The following is a 15,665-nucleotide window of genomic DNA, read 5'->3' as shown; positions in this document are numbered from 1 at the left end:
CTAAACAGACTAACACATTCTTGAGTGGAGATATTGACTTGGAGACCAAGCCAGTCCACCCCGGAGTTGCATTTCCTACTCTTTCCTCGGAGGTGGCAACGATTAAAGTTGCTTTTGGATTTGTTTTGAACACGTTCAGAGTAAATAAGGCTCCTGTATTGTCCCAGAAGCCCATTAGGTTTACAGAAATTATGAGTTTAGCAATCAAAGTCTCTGGAAACAAGTACAAATAGAAGGAAAGTCAGTTTTCATCCAAACAGCTTTCAGATTGCATATGACGGGAAGAGATGAATTCAACATCCATTGTTTTCTGAAAAATAATTCAGGGATGGGGAGGCAGGGCTCTTTAAAGTGATTAAATCTGGGAACATCAAGGCGGTTGTCTGACTCCTATTCTTTCGTTCCTGGCTTAAGATTTTGGATACCTCCTTTGTGAACCGACAGCAAGCATGCATTCCAGAACTCAAGAGGGCCTTTCTCGTCAATTTCGTGGGTTGAAAACAATTGTGTTATCCGCCCACATTCCGCTCCGTCGGCTCAAGCTTGCGCAGAGATGCCCTGTGACAAGGCTCACTGCCGCGGTAACCGTTCCAAACCGCGCAGCCTTGCACAGCGCTATATCCAAGACAAATAGCCGGGTCTGGAGAAGTGACTGAGCATACTCATGGATGTTAGCCATCAAAACACACAAAATACACACACTAGACAGCCTACACTCTTTTGATATCATAAAAAATGCTAAGGGCTGCCCCCGGAGAGGGAGGAGAACAGCCTTTTGAAACCTAGATAGATGGAGAGGAGAATCCAGGCAGGAGGATGGGGCAGCTAATTAAATATGTGAGGTCTGGGTACCACCTCTTGACATCCTTTCTGGGGCATGGAGAAATAGAAATAAATACGTGGATAAATAAAATAATAGTAATAATTGCATGCCACAGACATCGACCATTCTCTGTGGATTTGTAAAGAAACAGTATAGTCGTCTTACCTCTATTTTCATCACCCGTTCAAGGCACAGAGGGTAAAACTTGAAGCTGAGGTTGCTTCAGATCCTGACACCAAATATTTCTGGTGCTGGTGTCTCAGGGTCTTTTCTTTCCAGTCAATGTTTTTTACGTGAAGAAAACATACAGTTTATGATTTGTAGTGCTGGATACTCAATTAAGAGATAAAAAGAGTAGATGCAAGCTACTACATTTAGAATGGGTAAACAACAAGGTCCTAATGTATAGCACAGGGAACTATACTCTATACCCTGCGATAAACCATTATGGAAAAAAAAATATAAAAAAAGAATGTATATATGTGTATAACTGAGTCACTTTGCTGTACAGCAGAGATTGGCAAAACATTGTAAATCAACTATACTTGAATTTTAAAAAAAAGATAAAAAGAAAGAATGACTCAACAATAGGTAAGTACTCAAGGCTGCTTATTGGCCGGATTCTGTTTCTAAGCATCCCACTCTGAGCACTCCAGGACCTTCTGTGGTCCAGTTGGGTCCCCTAAATGGCTTGGATGTCAGTAGTGTCTGGTGGGTTCTGCGTCCCTGACATTATCTCCCTAATGAGAAATGGCCTTGAAGATTTGGGGGCTTCATCGTTCAAATCTGGCCCAGGACTACTCAATGATTTTGAACAAATGCAATAATGAGGCTGAAACTGGGCACAAGTGGGTACCCGCGGGGATGAAAGTGCAGGTTAACGCAGCAACTGAAATACACAAAGCTGGGGCTCAGTTGCTTTCACGACACACACATTTGAGCCAGCACATTTGACCAACACTCACAACCCCTGCCCGTGCCCCCTCTACCCCCCAATCCCTCTTGGATTGATTAAATTGGCTCAAGATGACACCAATAATTGGCTCAAGATGGGGCTTCGAAAGGCCCAATGATCCATATCTTCACATTCCCTAAAATCAGTCCTTTCAGCTCTGTGTTGGATTTAGGATGGTTTACATTGGCTCCGTCACAAACATTTTAATAAAGTCCCAGAGAAACCGCAAACGGGTGACATCATTGGATGGTGTTAAAAAAAAAAAAGAGTCCCATTTTGTAAGAGAGGCTGGGCCCCCAGAGTGTGATCACGGTCTGTCCGCCCTGTTTGGTCATTCAACAATCATCTGCTGTAATTAGGACCATAATATTTAAAATGGGGTGTGACGGCGGGGGTGGGGAGGGTGACCGGCAAAGGACATTAGTTAATAAGTCAAAAACAAGTATGAATATTTTGACATAAAGTAGCCAAGAAGATGAACGACCATAGGGCGGGTGTGCGGCCCCAGGGCTGAGGGGCTCGCAGCCTGGACTCGGTGGTGGTGCTTGGAGCATTGATGTAAGGACAGCCCCGGCGTCCCCTGTCCCAGGACACAGAGACGGATGGGACAGCCAGGTCCTGCAGCCGAGGACTCAAGGGCTGGAGAGGGGAGCAGTTCCGAGCCCAGGGAGTCTCATTAGGAGGGCTTCTTGCCGAGGGGTAGGCTATAGGGTATTTTCATTTTCTTCTCTATACTATTCTGTTTACTTACCCTGAACTTCCTCTAAGGGCTTATACTGGTTTTATAATCAGAAAAAATATCAACGATGCTTTTTCAAAAATTAGTGTAGCAATTTTGATTATGTCCAATGATTATAATTATATATTAGATTGAAAATGTCTGGAATAAAATGTATTATTAATGTTAATGGTGGTTCTCTCGGAGTGGCTAGACTGGGAGAGCCTTTTGTCTTTTACTCTTCTGTGGATTATTTTTGTAGTAGATAAAAAATTTTAAAGGAAAGTGAAACACTGAAACCTGAAGAAAATGAACTTGATTCACTTGGACATGGATTAAAATATATATGTCCCCCCGTCCCTCTGCAAAAAACACAAGTTGCTGTTTTAACTTTAGTTTTGTATTGTATTTTAAAAATATATTTCACTTGGGTGATTATTAACTTACAAGAAGCAAGATATTTTAAAGTGGCAGAATTCAGCTTCCCAGCTGAGGAAGGGACGTATGCTATCTCTCTGAGTGTCGGGACCACACTGTCCGAGGTGAGTTGCTGTGCTCATGGGTCCTCCACACCCTGTTGTTTCTCTCTCAGAAAGAGCTGGTGCATTTGATGTGCGTCTCCCTGTCAGCCTGCTGGGCTGAATTCATGTCGGAGATTTCCCAGAATAATCGATCCATTATGGCCATCACAATTAATTGACTTTTCTGTGACTCAGGGTCAATCTGATGCCAGAACCTACCTTGATCGCTTTTTTTAGTGAGAGATTTCAGGATTGTTTTGTTTCATTTCCTTTGTAAATGTATCCATAGTCATACGGTTCACACTGGAGGGGGATCTGGGGACCTTAGAGTCCATATAAAAAATAAAAGAGTGAAACGTAGGCTGTATGATGTTTATGTGTGTGTGCCCGAGTGTGTGCCTATGCATGTGTGACTGTTTTGGGTTGTTGTTGTTTTTTGTTTTGTTTTTTTGCATTTTTTTAAATGCATCTTTTAAAGGCCAAATCTGGCCATGCGTGCTTGCTAACGCCATGCCTCACCTGGATGATTGGGGATCAGGCACATGGAAAATACCTGTTGGTTTAACTAAATACAGTACGCCTAATATGAAATCCCATTCCTCATGCTAAACAAATGCATGAAATTTGCACAATGCAGACTCACTGCTTTAACTCCTGTTTGACCCCCGAATATTGCTGGGATTATTGTTTCCTTCTTTCTTCCCAGCCTTATTTCTTCTCAGAGGGAAAGTGGAAAGAGAATGGACTCTGGAATGAGACAGACATGAGATGAAATCCCTTTTCTGTTGCAGGCTGCCTAACCTCTCCGAGACACAGCTTCTCTTACCTGTAAAATGGAAACAGCATCCATTTCTGAGGGTCATTTACAAACTGCGTGGCGTGATGGATGTAAAGCACCTAGCACAGACTGTTTTGTTCAGGTTGACGGAGGAAGGTGAAGTTTAGAGGCAGAGACTTTGTGGCGTAGGAGAAGAGCGTCGGGTGACGATTAAAAAAGATTGTAGCTTTAGTCACAGCTGATTGATTCTGGGAGAGAGAGTCACTACTTCTCTCGGGAACTCAGTTTTCCCACTTATAATATTGGGGAGGCAGAGGTGCGGGGTGTGTGGAGTGGTCAAGAGCCCGGGTCAGGAGCCCAGCTGCCCAGGTTCAAATCCCAGCCACGTGACCATGGGTCACTTCACCGTACTGTGTGAATTTCCTCCTCTGCAAAACAGCGTCGTCGTTGTGAGAATGAACGTGTGGATGTCCTTGCAGCAATGCATCACGTGTGATGAGCGCTGTGTGAGCATTAGCTTTACCATTATTCTTACAAGGATGTTCTCTGAGGTCCCTTCTGGCCCTTTTGATTTTTCATTTCTGTTTCCTCTGACCTCAAATTTTCAGGGAAAGGCAGATTTTTATTTTATTCTTCAACATGAAGGTAACTGCAAACATATTGTTGAAAGAAAATAAAAGGTACTTTTCAGGCTTTAGTCTGCAATAACTTAAAGAAAAGGACCCAGAAAAAAAAAAAAAAAAAAAAAAAGGACCCAGCACTGTCTTGATTCTGTACAAATGTTCGCCTCCTTCAAAGAGGCAAGAAGGCAAGTGCTGCCAGATCTGATTGTGCAGACCCAGAGGATCTGATCGCCCGTCGCTAAGGCTACTAATCAAATTTCCATCCAATATGTTCACGCAGGATTTCCTGATCAAACACTTAAGCCTGCCCCTCTGCACCCCCATTAGCTAACATGTTTTATATGCAGAGGGGTCATCAAAAGTGTAATTGCCTTAAAGAAACTTAATCCTGCATTCTTGTCAACTTGAAGATAGCTAATAATGCTCACTAGCTGATATTTTTCCAACATCAAGAGCGCACCAGAAATTAGGATTTTGTTCTTAATCTTCCTCGCAGCAGATGTTGAAACCTAGGTGGACGGGCCAGATAAAAAAAGATGAGTTTTCTCTGAAATTAGTTGGCTTTTCCGAGGAAACACATTGCTGCCACACAATGCTAGAAGACTAGAATGGGCTGGGAAGATCCAAACCCAGTGGTTTTTCAGGGTCGATGTAACATTATTCTGGCCTCCAAATTCAGACCTTACACATGAATGTTTATGAGGATATTGCATCCATTTTATGTCTATTAATTTATGTCTAACATGTTGGAGGGCCTGCAAAAGAAGTTTGCTAGATGCCCGATGAGAAAGTGCCTCACAAAGTGAAAGTACAGCACAAGAAAGGAATGATGTGATTATTGATCTCAATGTTAGCTATTGTATTTTAAAAGGTAATTAAAATTGTGTGATTGATATTAGTAAATTATGTGGATATATTCTAAACATATCAAATGCCTAACGTTTCAGTATATTGCTATGTTTTATGGCTTCTAATATTCTTGTTTGGTCAGTTTATGAGGGAATTATTTTCTTGAAAATTGAGTTTTTTTTAAAGTTCTTATTTCACAAAAGTGTTTCTTGTATTTGAAGCTGATTTTCTGATTCTATTTCAAATAATCACTAAGTGCAAATGTGTTTTGGGTTATCTTTGCTGTGTTTTCCCCCCTTTTGTTAACAGGTTGAAACTAGCTTTGGCCTGAGAAGCTGTCACGTTTGTCATGTCCATGTGCAGACATGTGTGTCTGCACATGTGTGCTTGCACACACACATACCCGCACGGACACACCAACGACCCTCGTTGGAACTTGCAGTTTGAATGAGAAAGGGCCCCAGTCAGGCTGGGACAAGCAGGTCAGGAAATTTAACCTGACTCTCCCAACCCCAGTCATCATCAGCAGGGTCTGAAAAGGCCAGGTTTGTCAGGACTCAAGGATCCTTGGTGTCTGAGTGGCAAAACCGATTTGAGGTCCTGTCTGTTCTGTCCTAACATTTGCCCCAGACTCCTCTGCATGCACTGACTTTCCCCTCTTCTGTGCACAGTGCCCCGGTGTCTCTTGATGGGGGTACAGGGTGAGTGTGATTACCCCTGACTCCACTCTGGGGTAAGGTCAGGGGTCATTTTCATGGACTTGTTCGATTGCTTCGGGAGGACAAAGAAAATGTGTTCCTTGTGTTTGTGGGGGAGAACAGAGCCTGCCACGAGGGCCTGGGGAAGCCAGTGTGAAACAGGCCCATATAACAAAGAGAGGAATGAATGGGACATGTTTCAGCCATTTGTGGAGATCTAGGTACAAGCCTGTGGGGGAGGGAGTGGTTTTCCTTCTTTACAGATGAAAGATTAAGTGGCTCGTCAATGTCATAAAGGTCTTTAGCAAAACCCGCCCCCAATCCCTAGGATAAAACCCAACCCGAACCCCACCTCTGCAGCCCTTGTTCTGTTCTGTCCACTACTCCACCCTTCCCGCTAAGGAAGCACTGTGCACTGGCCCCTGCAGGCGACACGCATGCACACACAGTCACCCCAAACGCAGGGCTCCCTAGGACTTCAATGACTGCGCCGTCCGAGCTGTGCAGACAGAAGAGAAAGGACATTTCCCATCTGTCCTAAATACCTCTGGGTGGGACAGCCTGCGAGGAAGTCCTCAGGCATCTCGGCACCAAATGTCCCGGGTGGCCTTGGGGTGGGGGGGAGGCTTGGGAAGAGGGCTTTCCAAATTCCCATCAGCACGTCCTTCTCAACCACCGGAAGTAAAGTCTCAGTAGATAAATACATCAATTAAATAATAAATAAAGAAATAAATTACACTCTAAGTCAATCCCATGTCCTTGCTGAGTAACTTTAGCTCTAAGACAAATCTCCTAGCCACCTCCCCGTCTTCTTAACAAATTTCTGCCCTGATCCTCTTCCGTATAAACATCGAGGCTCCCTCTGCTAACAAGGGTCTAGATTGGCCATTTCAACATATCTCATTAATTCCATACAGTTACTCTGCGTTTTCTCAGGCCCTGATTTAGGAGCTGAGCACACAGAGGTGAACAAGACCTGTCACAGAAGCCACAGGCTTTCAAGGGAGGTTAAATGCTCAGGCGGCCCTCGGGTTGAAAGGGTGGTTAAGATGCTTCCTACATTTGTATTTGCAGAAAAGACATGCTGGTGCTGAGCTACCATGAGAAAGCAATGCTTAGCCCATTTTCATTACAGAACGGCATCTTTCTTTATTCTTCAACATAATCAGGATTTTGAATTGAGCTTAAACCAGGTTGGGTGGGATGACAGAGGCAGAGAAACAGTTCATTTCAGGACAGTTTGGGCTGCTTGTGGAAGACTGGTTGTTACTTGATTGCGCTGGATGACCCATGTCTGATTTGAGAAATCAGTCAACAATTTGATATTTTGCTAGTTTAAAAAAAAGGTCCAGAGCAGTTGAATGAAAAACTCATTTGATATGTTAAATGCCATGAACGCGGAGAAAGTCCCTAAATGTTATGAACCGGCCTCCCCATTTGACAGATGGGAACACTGAGGCCTGGAGGGTAAAGGACTTACGTGAAGTGGCAGTGTGAAACATCAGGCAGCCGATGATGAGTGTTTCTATTACTGGGGCATTTTCCAACGAGTTTATACAGATAGAATGAAATGGCCACAAATAGAATGGTCTCAGTTACCTCGGGCAGCCACAGAACTTGACACAGCTCAGGAAGTAATTCCAATGTCAAGAGTTTCACATATTTTTCAACTTTGTTTTACCAAAATGCATCTGCTGTTCAGAAACATCCTCACGTCTTTTAGGAGAAACATCTCGAAAGGACAATGGGAATATTTTCTATTTTTATAATGATGTCTGATCTTTTACCTTTGGGAGATTTGTATTTAAACCAAGTCAGCTTGCCAACTTCCCTTAAAGAAAAAGTCATTAAATTTCCAATTGGAAATTTGAGCATAAATGAGAGATTTCAAATGAAAACAGCAAGGAATTCTGCGAAGGCATCTGATCCTGCATCATACTCCCAAATCTTCTTTAAATTAGCTCTATGTCAAAAGGCTATGGGGAAAGACCTTTTCTTTTGTCTGATAAAGGAAAAATTGGAACAATATCGCTTCACTTTAGGATTCAGGCGATCATTTGGTTTCATTCCAAGGGGAGTTTTTTTTTTTTTTAAACTTTGGTCTGTAACTGCACATGTGTATGACTTTAATCAGTTTCTCCCATAACTTTTTTGCCATGTAAGCTATTCTCTGCTTACTGACCTTCCTTCAAATCAGATGGGTGGATCTTGTCTATGATAGGGCATTTAGCTCCATCAGCAGAGAAATATTTTAGTTCAATGTATATAACATTGCTTTGGTAGAAGAAAATAAAGGTTCTTCTGAAAAGGCAGCTGGAGAGCAAGATGAGTTCATTGCCCCAGTGCCTCCTGGGGCTGTTCCTTATCAAAGCATGTGATTCCATATCAAAAAAACGTGACCATGGAAAAACACTTAAAGACCCATGACTCCATTAGAATCTCCTCCAGTTTCACCCATTGCTTTCTTCTAGGATCTCAATGACCAAGATATCTCTTTATGAAGACTTAGAGCCTGAGTCTGTCCTCAAGGGAAGTCCTCCCAGAGAGGCTATGACCCTACTAGCCTGATGCCATCTCCCATCCTAAGATCAGCCTGGCCCCTCAGTCCCTCTAGTGATGTGAGTGTCTCTGATGCTGGGCTCAAGTCAGAGGGGGCAAAGATCTTAGTGTCACAGACTTCCTGGGAACCAACGACAGGCAAGGTTGCAGCCAAGACATTAGGCCACGTCAGAGACCGTTGTTTCTGGAATCTGTGCTTCATTCCTTCATTCCTCCACTTGTTCTATCAACAAACATTGATGAGTACCTACTCTGCGTCAGTCCATGCCAGGAACCGGGCCCCATGCTGTGGGTCCTCATGGTGAGTTAGCAAACTCCAACAAGGAATAGATGTCCCAGAATTGAGGGAATGGGCTACCTTCTTTAAGTCCAGGAATTGCCCAATGTCCTTTCCGTGAAGCAGTGCTCTTCCCATCATGTCTGAATCTTAGACCACAGTGAAGTGTTTGGGATTCTTGAACGAGTCGAGAAGTAATGAGAGAATACCTCATACATTTAGAACAGAATCAAAATCGTTCACTAATTACAGGTACATTTTCTCAGAAAGTTCTCCCTAACAGGAAGAGATGTAGTGGGAGGTGGGTGGGATGGAGCCCAATCCAAATCTTTATGTTTCTTTCTTAGTTAAGGTATTAGTAAGTCTGTTTCTTCTCTTTTCTCCCCTCCCCTCCCCTCCCCTTCTGCCCTCTCTCCTTTTCTTTCTTTTCCTGTTGTGCTCCAGAATGTTTTTCCAGAATGATTTTAACTTGCACTCCAAACAAGATCATCCCTGGGTAACTGTAGCATCTTGGATTCTGGCTTTCAGCATCCTCTGTGGTCCTTTCTGGCCTTTCTCCTCTGTCCACATTTCCTTCCTCCTCTTCCTCCAACTCCCCTCCATCTCCAAACCCCTTGCCTTATAAAACCTAACTTTCATCAAGAGTTTAGGAACTTTTCTGCCTTTCTCCAAGAAGCATTTGGATTTTAAATAAGAACCAAGGAGGCAGTGTTCAGGCAAGCCCCAGGGGTTTATTTTGGAGCTCTTGTGTGAGGACAAAAACAGAATCTCTAGGTTACTTTTCTGCTGTCAATTCCAGGGAATAGAAGAAGACTTTCTTGGTACCCATGCCATATGGGGCATTGCTTTCTCCTCCTACTCTAGACTGTAGGCTTCCTGAGGGCAGGGACTGTGTCATGTTCATACTTGTGTCCCTAGAACCCAGACCAAGTTGGTGCTCAGAGAGGGCTCCTCAGGAGGAAGAATGAAGTTGTGCATAGCGTCAGCCCTCCTCTTTGAAACTCCTAGAACCCATATTAAATTATGGCGCAGCTTCTACTTTCCTGCTTCTTTTCTCTCCTCTTGCACCTTCTGTTTTTCCTCACTTTGCTTTTCTAGTAACTAGTAAACCAGTGAATGAGATCCATATGATTTTTTGCTTTCTGGAATTTTGAAAAAATTTTCTGTAGCATGATTAATTTCCCCTAAATTGTTCCTGTATGTTTGGGGAAAATGGATATTGTTAGTTTGTTGATTATTAAGTTCTATTTATAATTATTAGAGCAAGAGTGTTATTCATTTATGCCCCTACTTATTTTTTTCTACTTGATTTGTTGATTTCTGAGCGAGAAGTGTTAAAGTCTCCCATTTTGATGATAGATTTGTCTGTTTCTCCTTTTGGTTTCTGGTTTTGCTTTATGTATTTTTAATCTTTGACTTAGGTGTATAAAGATTCATGATATATATACATCTTCTAGGTGTTTATTTATCAGTATGAAATATCCCTCTTTGTATCTTTAAATGTTTTCGTTTTTTTTTTTTTTTCTGGTCGAGCATTCTACGTTTTCTGATATTAATACTGCTACATCTGTTTTCTTTATCGTTTGCCTTATATGTATTTTTCTTTTGAGAAGGTTTCCTTAAAAAAATAGGAGAGTACAAAGATATAAAGGGCACATGTATTCACACAACCCAGAATTAATAACCGTTGACATTTTCTTCCTTTTTCTATTTTGTTAAGAAATAAAACATCACAGTTAGAGCTAAAGGTCACTTAACCTACACTCCTGTCTCCCCCAGACTTCCCTGAAGCTCCCACTATCATGAATTTGGTGGATGCTCCTCAATGTATTCCTTGAGCTTTTACATACATGCAGGTCATTCCTAAACAGTAGACAGTAAGATTTTTGTAGTTTTAAATCTACATAAATGTTGTTATACTTGATGTAGCATTCTGCCCGTTTCATTTTAAACTCACACTTTAAAAAAAATCCACCTTGTTGGTGTATACAGGTCTTCTTTTCTTTTAACTGCTGTATAGAATACTATCTGATAATAAAGCACCACCTTTTATTTATATATTTACTCATTGATGGACATTTATGTAGTTTCCCATTTTCTGGTCTTACCAGCAATGCTGCCAAATACATCCTTGTGCATGACTAAATATTGCTAGATTTTTCTCCAGACGCTGCACCGTTCCACATCTCCGATTACACACGGGAGGGCATTTCTCAGGTGTGTACCAGTAAGTGGAGTCTCTGAATTGTGGAATATGTGCATTTGCATTCTTAGTGGATTCTGGCAATGGCGGTACCATTGACACCGCATCCCCCCAGCAAAAGAGCACCTTTCTTTCCACTTCCTCATCAGTACTCGATTTTGTCACTGCTTTAAAATATTTGCCCATCTGTCAGGTGAAAAGCAAAATACTGTTTGTTGTTTTCATTTGCATTTCCATGGAGTTGAACATGTTTATTGGCCTTTAAACTTTCCTCTTTGGGAACAGGATATGTGGAGAGGAATGTCATTTTTCCATTCCTCTGATACTTCTCAATTTTTTTGCAACCTAATCTGTGACTTTGAAGAGAAGATTTTAATTTATGAAATTATTTAAATTTCTGAATGCATTCCTGACATCTCATTTTATGTTTTCATTCCCAACACTTTCTTATTGTCTTTGTGTGTGTGTGTGTGTGTGTGTGTGTGTGTGTGTTTCTTTCCTATACTTGATTGTACTGATAAAGTTTACTTAGTTTCATTTTTATTTTGTGATTGCCTGTAAATTTGTATTGTCAATATGTAAAGATATTCCATTCATGTCTACAATTAGTAATATCTTTCTTTTGATCTGGAGTCTATCCTCCATTATTTAGAGAGAGGTTTATAGATGGAATGCCTTCTGAATCCTTGAATATATGAAAGTACCTTTAGTCTGCTTTCACATTGGAATGATTGTTTGGCTGGGTATAGAACTTTAGGTTCAAGATCTTTTATTTGATTTAATTTAATCCTCAAAACATTCGTTATTTCTCCATTATTTTCTTGCATTTAGTCTTACTTGTAAGAAGACTCTTCTTAATACAGTTTTTATTCCTCTCTATATTATTTATTTTTCTCCTTTCTGGTAGTATCTAGGAATAAAAAGAATTCTTTGTGAAACTATGAGGTATGAATTATTTACCATTTATTTATTATTTATCACTGAGTTCACTGATACTCATTTTCAGCCAGATTAGGGCTTGGTTTATCTTTTTAATTTTGAGGTCTTTAACTTTGGGAAATTGTCTTTTACTATTTCTTAATTTCTTCCTTTTCTTTGAACATCTGGTGTTTAATTTCACCATTTCCCCCTCTCTTATCACTAATCTACACTTCCATTCCGCCTCTCTCTCCAATGGCATCTGTTCTACTGCTTTTGGTGTATATCCCTGCCATATATAGTGTTTTTGATTATGTACATATTTTTTCCTCTTTTTCTAGACCTCAGGTGCAGAGGTGAGTTTATCAAACTCCTTAGTTCATGAACATTGTCGTTATTTGTCTATTCAGGGCACCTCTCTTGTTTCATTTATTCCATTTTTTTCCCTCAACTACTCCAACTCCTTTCTCATCATCCTTGGACATTTCTATGTGCTCTTATAAAATGCATGGGGTTGTTCATCTGTGAAGATGTTTTCAACTTACACACATTTCACTTCACAGCTTGTATGTCTTACACTTTTCTCTGAGCACTGGCTTTTTAAATTTTTTTTTAAATTGAGGTACAGTTGATTTCCAATATTAGTTTCAAGAGTACAACATAGGGATTCAAAATTTTTATAGATTATACTCCACTTATAGTTATTAAAAAATATTGTCCATAGTCCCTGTGCTGTACAATATATTCTTCTAGTTTATTTCTTTTATACATAGTACTTTGTGCCTCTTAGTCCCCTACCCCTATGTTGCCCCTCCCCACTTCCCTGTCCCCACTGGTAACCACTAGTTTGTTCTCTATATCTGTGAATCTGTTTCTTTTTTATTGTATTTACTAGTTTGCTTTACTTTTTAGATTCCACATGTAAGTGATAACATATAGTATTTGTCTTTCTCTGCCTGACTTATTTCACTTAGCATACTACCCTCCAGGACATTCCGTGTTATTGCATATGGCAACATCTCATTCTTTTTTATGGTTTGTTGTATTCTGTTGTACATATATACCATATCTTCTTTATCTATTCATCTATTGATGGACACTTAGGTTGCTTCCATATCTTGGCTATTGTAAATAATGCTGCTATGAACATTGGGGTGCATGTATCTTTTCAAATTAGTGTTTTCATTTTCTTTGAATATATACCTAGGAGTGGAATTGTTGGATCATATGGTAATTCTATTTTTTAGTTTTTTGAGGAAACTCCACACTGTTTTCCACAGTGGCTACACCTGTTTACATTCTCACTAACAGTGTACAAGGGTTCCCTGTTGTCCACATCCTTGCCAACATTTGTTATTTATGGTCTTTTTGATGATAACCATTCTGACAATTGTGAGGTGATATTTCATTGTTATTTTGATTTGCATTTCTCTGATGATTAACAGTGCTGAGAATCTTTTCATGTGCCTGTTGGCCATCTGTATATCTTCTTTGGGAAAATGTCTATTCAGGGCTCTTGCCCATTTTTTAATGGGGTTGTTTATTTTTTTCATATTGAGTTGTATGAGCTATTTGTATATTTGGTTATTAACTCCTCATCAGTCATATCATTTGCAAATATTTTCTCCCATTCAGTAGGTTGTCTTTTTGTTTTGTCAACGGTTTCCTTTGCTGTGCAAAAACTTTTAAGTTTAATTAGGCCCTATTTATTTATGTTTGCTTTTGTTTCCTTTGCCTTAGGAGACAGATCCAAAAAAATATTGCTACAATTTATGTCAAAGACATGTCTTCTATGTTTTCTTCTAGAAGTTTTAGGTTTTAGGTCTTAAATTTAGGTCTTTAATCCATTTTGAGTTTATTTTTGTAAATGGTGTGAGAAGATATTCTAATTTCATTCTTTTACATGTAGCTGTCCAGTTTTCCCAGCACCATTTTTTGAAGAGACTGTCTTTCTCCATTGTATATTCTTGCCTCCTTATTCATAGATTATTTGACCATAGTGCATGGGTTTATTTTTGGGCTCTCTCTCCTATTCCATTGATCTTTGTGTCTGTTTTTAATGCCAGTACCATACTGTTTTGATTACTATAACTTTGTAGTATAATCTGAAGTCAGGGAGTGTTCAGCTCTGTTCTTCTTCCTCAAGATTGTTTTGGCTATTTGGGGTCTTTTGTGTTTCCATACATATTTTAAAATTATTTGTTCTAGTTCTGTGAGAAATGCCATTGGTATTTTGATAGGGATTGCACTGAATCTGTGCAGTGCTTTGGGTAGTATGGCCATTTTAACAATATTAATTCTTCCAACCCATGAACACAGTATATCTTTCCATCTGTTTATGTCATCTTCAATTTCTTTCATCAGTTCTTATAGTTTTCCGAGTACAGGTGTGAGATGTCTATTTATTCAGATCTTCTATATGTCCTTCAGTAGTGGTATTGTACATTTCTTGTTAAGATAATTCTTAGGGGAGAGGTTTTATTGCAATCCTGAGTGATGTCTTATTTTCTTGTTACATTTTCTAGTTTAGAGAACTCTATTGAGTTTTGTAACTTGATATTATATCTGACAACTTGCTAAACTCTCTTTCGGTCTTAATATTTGTCTATTGTTTCTGTTGGTTCCCCTTGCCTGGGGCTTTTGGAAGGATAGACCTTTGAAATATTTAGCAGTTGTTGTGTGTTTATGTGTGCGTGTGTTTGAAATGTACATAAGTGATATGGTGCAGACCTCTTTCAGTTTCTTTTCTTTTTTGTCACTCAACACATTTTCAAACAATATCCAAATTACTATATATATCTCGACATGATCCCTTTTGCCATCTGCATATGTTTTATTTATCCATTTTCTTAGTGGTTAAATCTTAGGTTGTCCCCACTCCCTTCTATGAGAAACAATGGTGTGATAAGCATTACCATATATGGGTGTTTTTTTTTTTGCTTTTTAAATTTTTTATTTTATCTATTTTAAAAAATTTTAATTTTATATTGGAGTATAGTTGATTAACAATGTTGTGTTAGTTTCAGGTGTACAGCAAAGTGATTCAGTTATATGTATACAAGAATCTATTCTTTTTCAAATTCTTTTCCCATTTAGGTTATTACAAAATACTGAGCAGAGTTTCCTGCACTATATAGTAGGTCCCTGTTGATTATCTATTTTAAATATAGCAGTGTGTACATACTCCTATATATGTTTTTGTAATGGAGCTGTGCACTGATTTCTCCAGAGCAGTATCAAGAATGGAGCTGATAGTTGATAGAGAATATGCATACTGAATTTCATTAATTGCTTCCAGAATGTTCTCTGGCATTACTGTACCACTCTACCCACGCATAGGTGCTGAAACCAGGTTTCTTCCCTTGTACACACCATCGCAGTCATTTGTTATTAATCAGTTTTATGATTTTTACTACTCTGATGTCTCTCTTTTATTTTGTTTGATCTTTTTCTGATCACTAATGAGGTCAAATATCTTTTCATAAAATTGTTAGTCATTGCCCTCTTTGATTTGCAAGAATTCCTTTAAAATTCTGATATTAATTCTTGCAAATATCTCCTCCCCACCTGCCACCAGCCTATTCACTTTGTCCAGGTTATTTTTTGCTATATATTGTTTGCCAGGATAATTCCTGGATACTTTGCTCTTTCTGCTGCTACTATGAATGACATCTTGTTTTCTATTATAGCTAGAGAATAGTACTGATTTTTTGGAAATTGATTTTGTATCTGGCAACCTTTCC

The sequence above is a fragment of the Balaenoptera borealis genome, assembly GCF_965194805.1.
Source record: "Balaenoptera borealis genome assembly, chromosome: 5".
Classification (NCBI taxonomy): domain Eukaryota; kingdom Metazoa; phylum Chordata; class Mammalia; order Artiodactyla; family Balaenopteridae; genus Balaenoptera; species Balaenoptera borealis.
Note: the sequence above shows the minus strand (reverse complement) of the source record.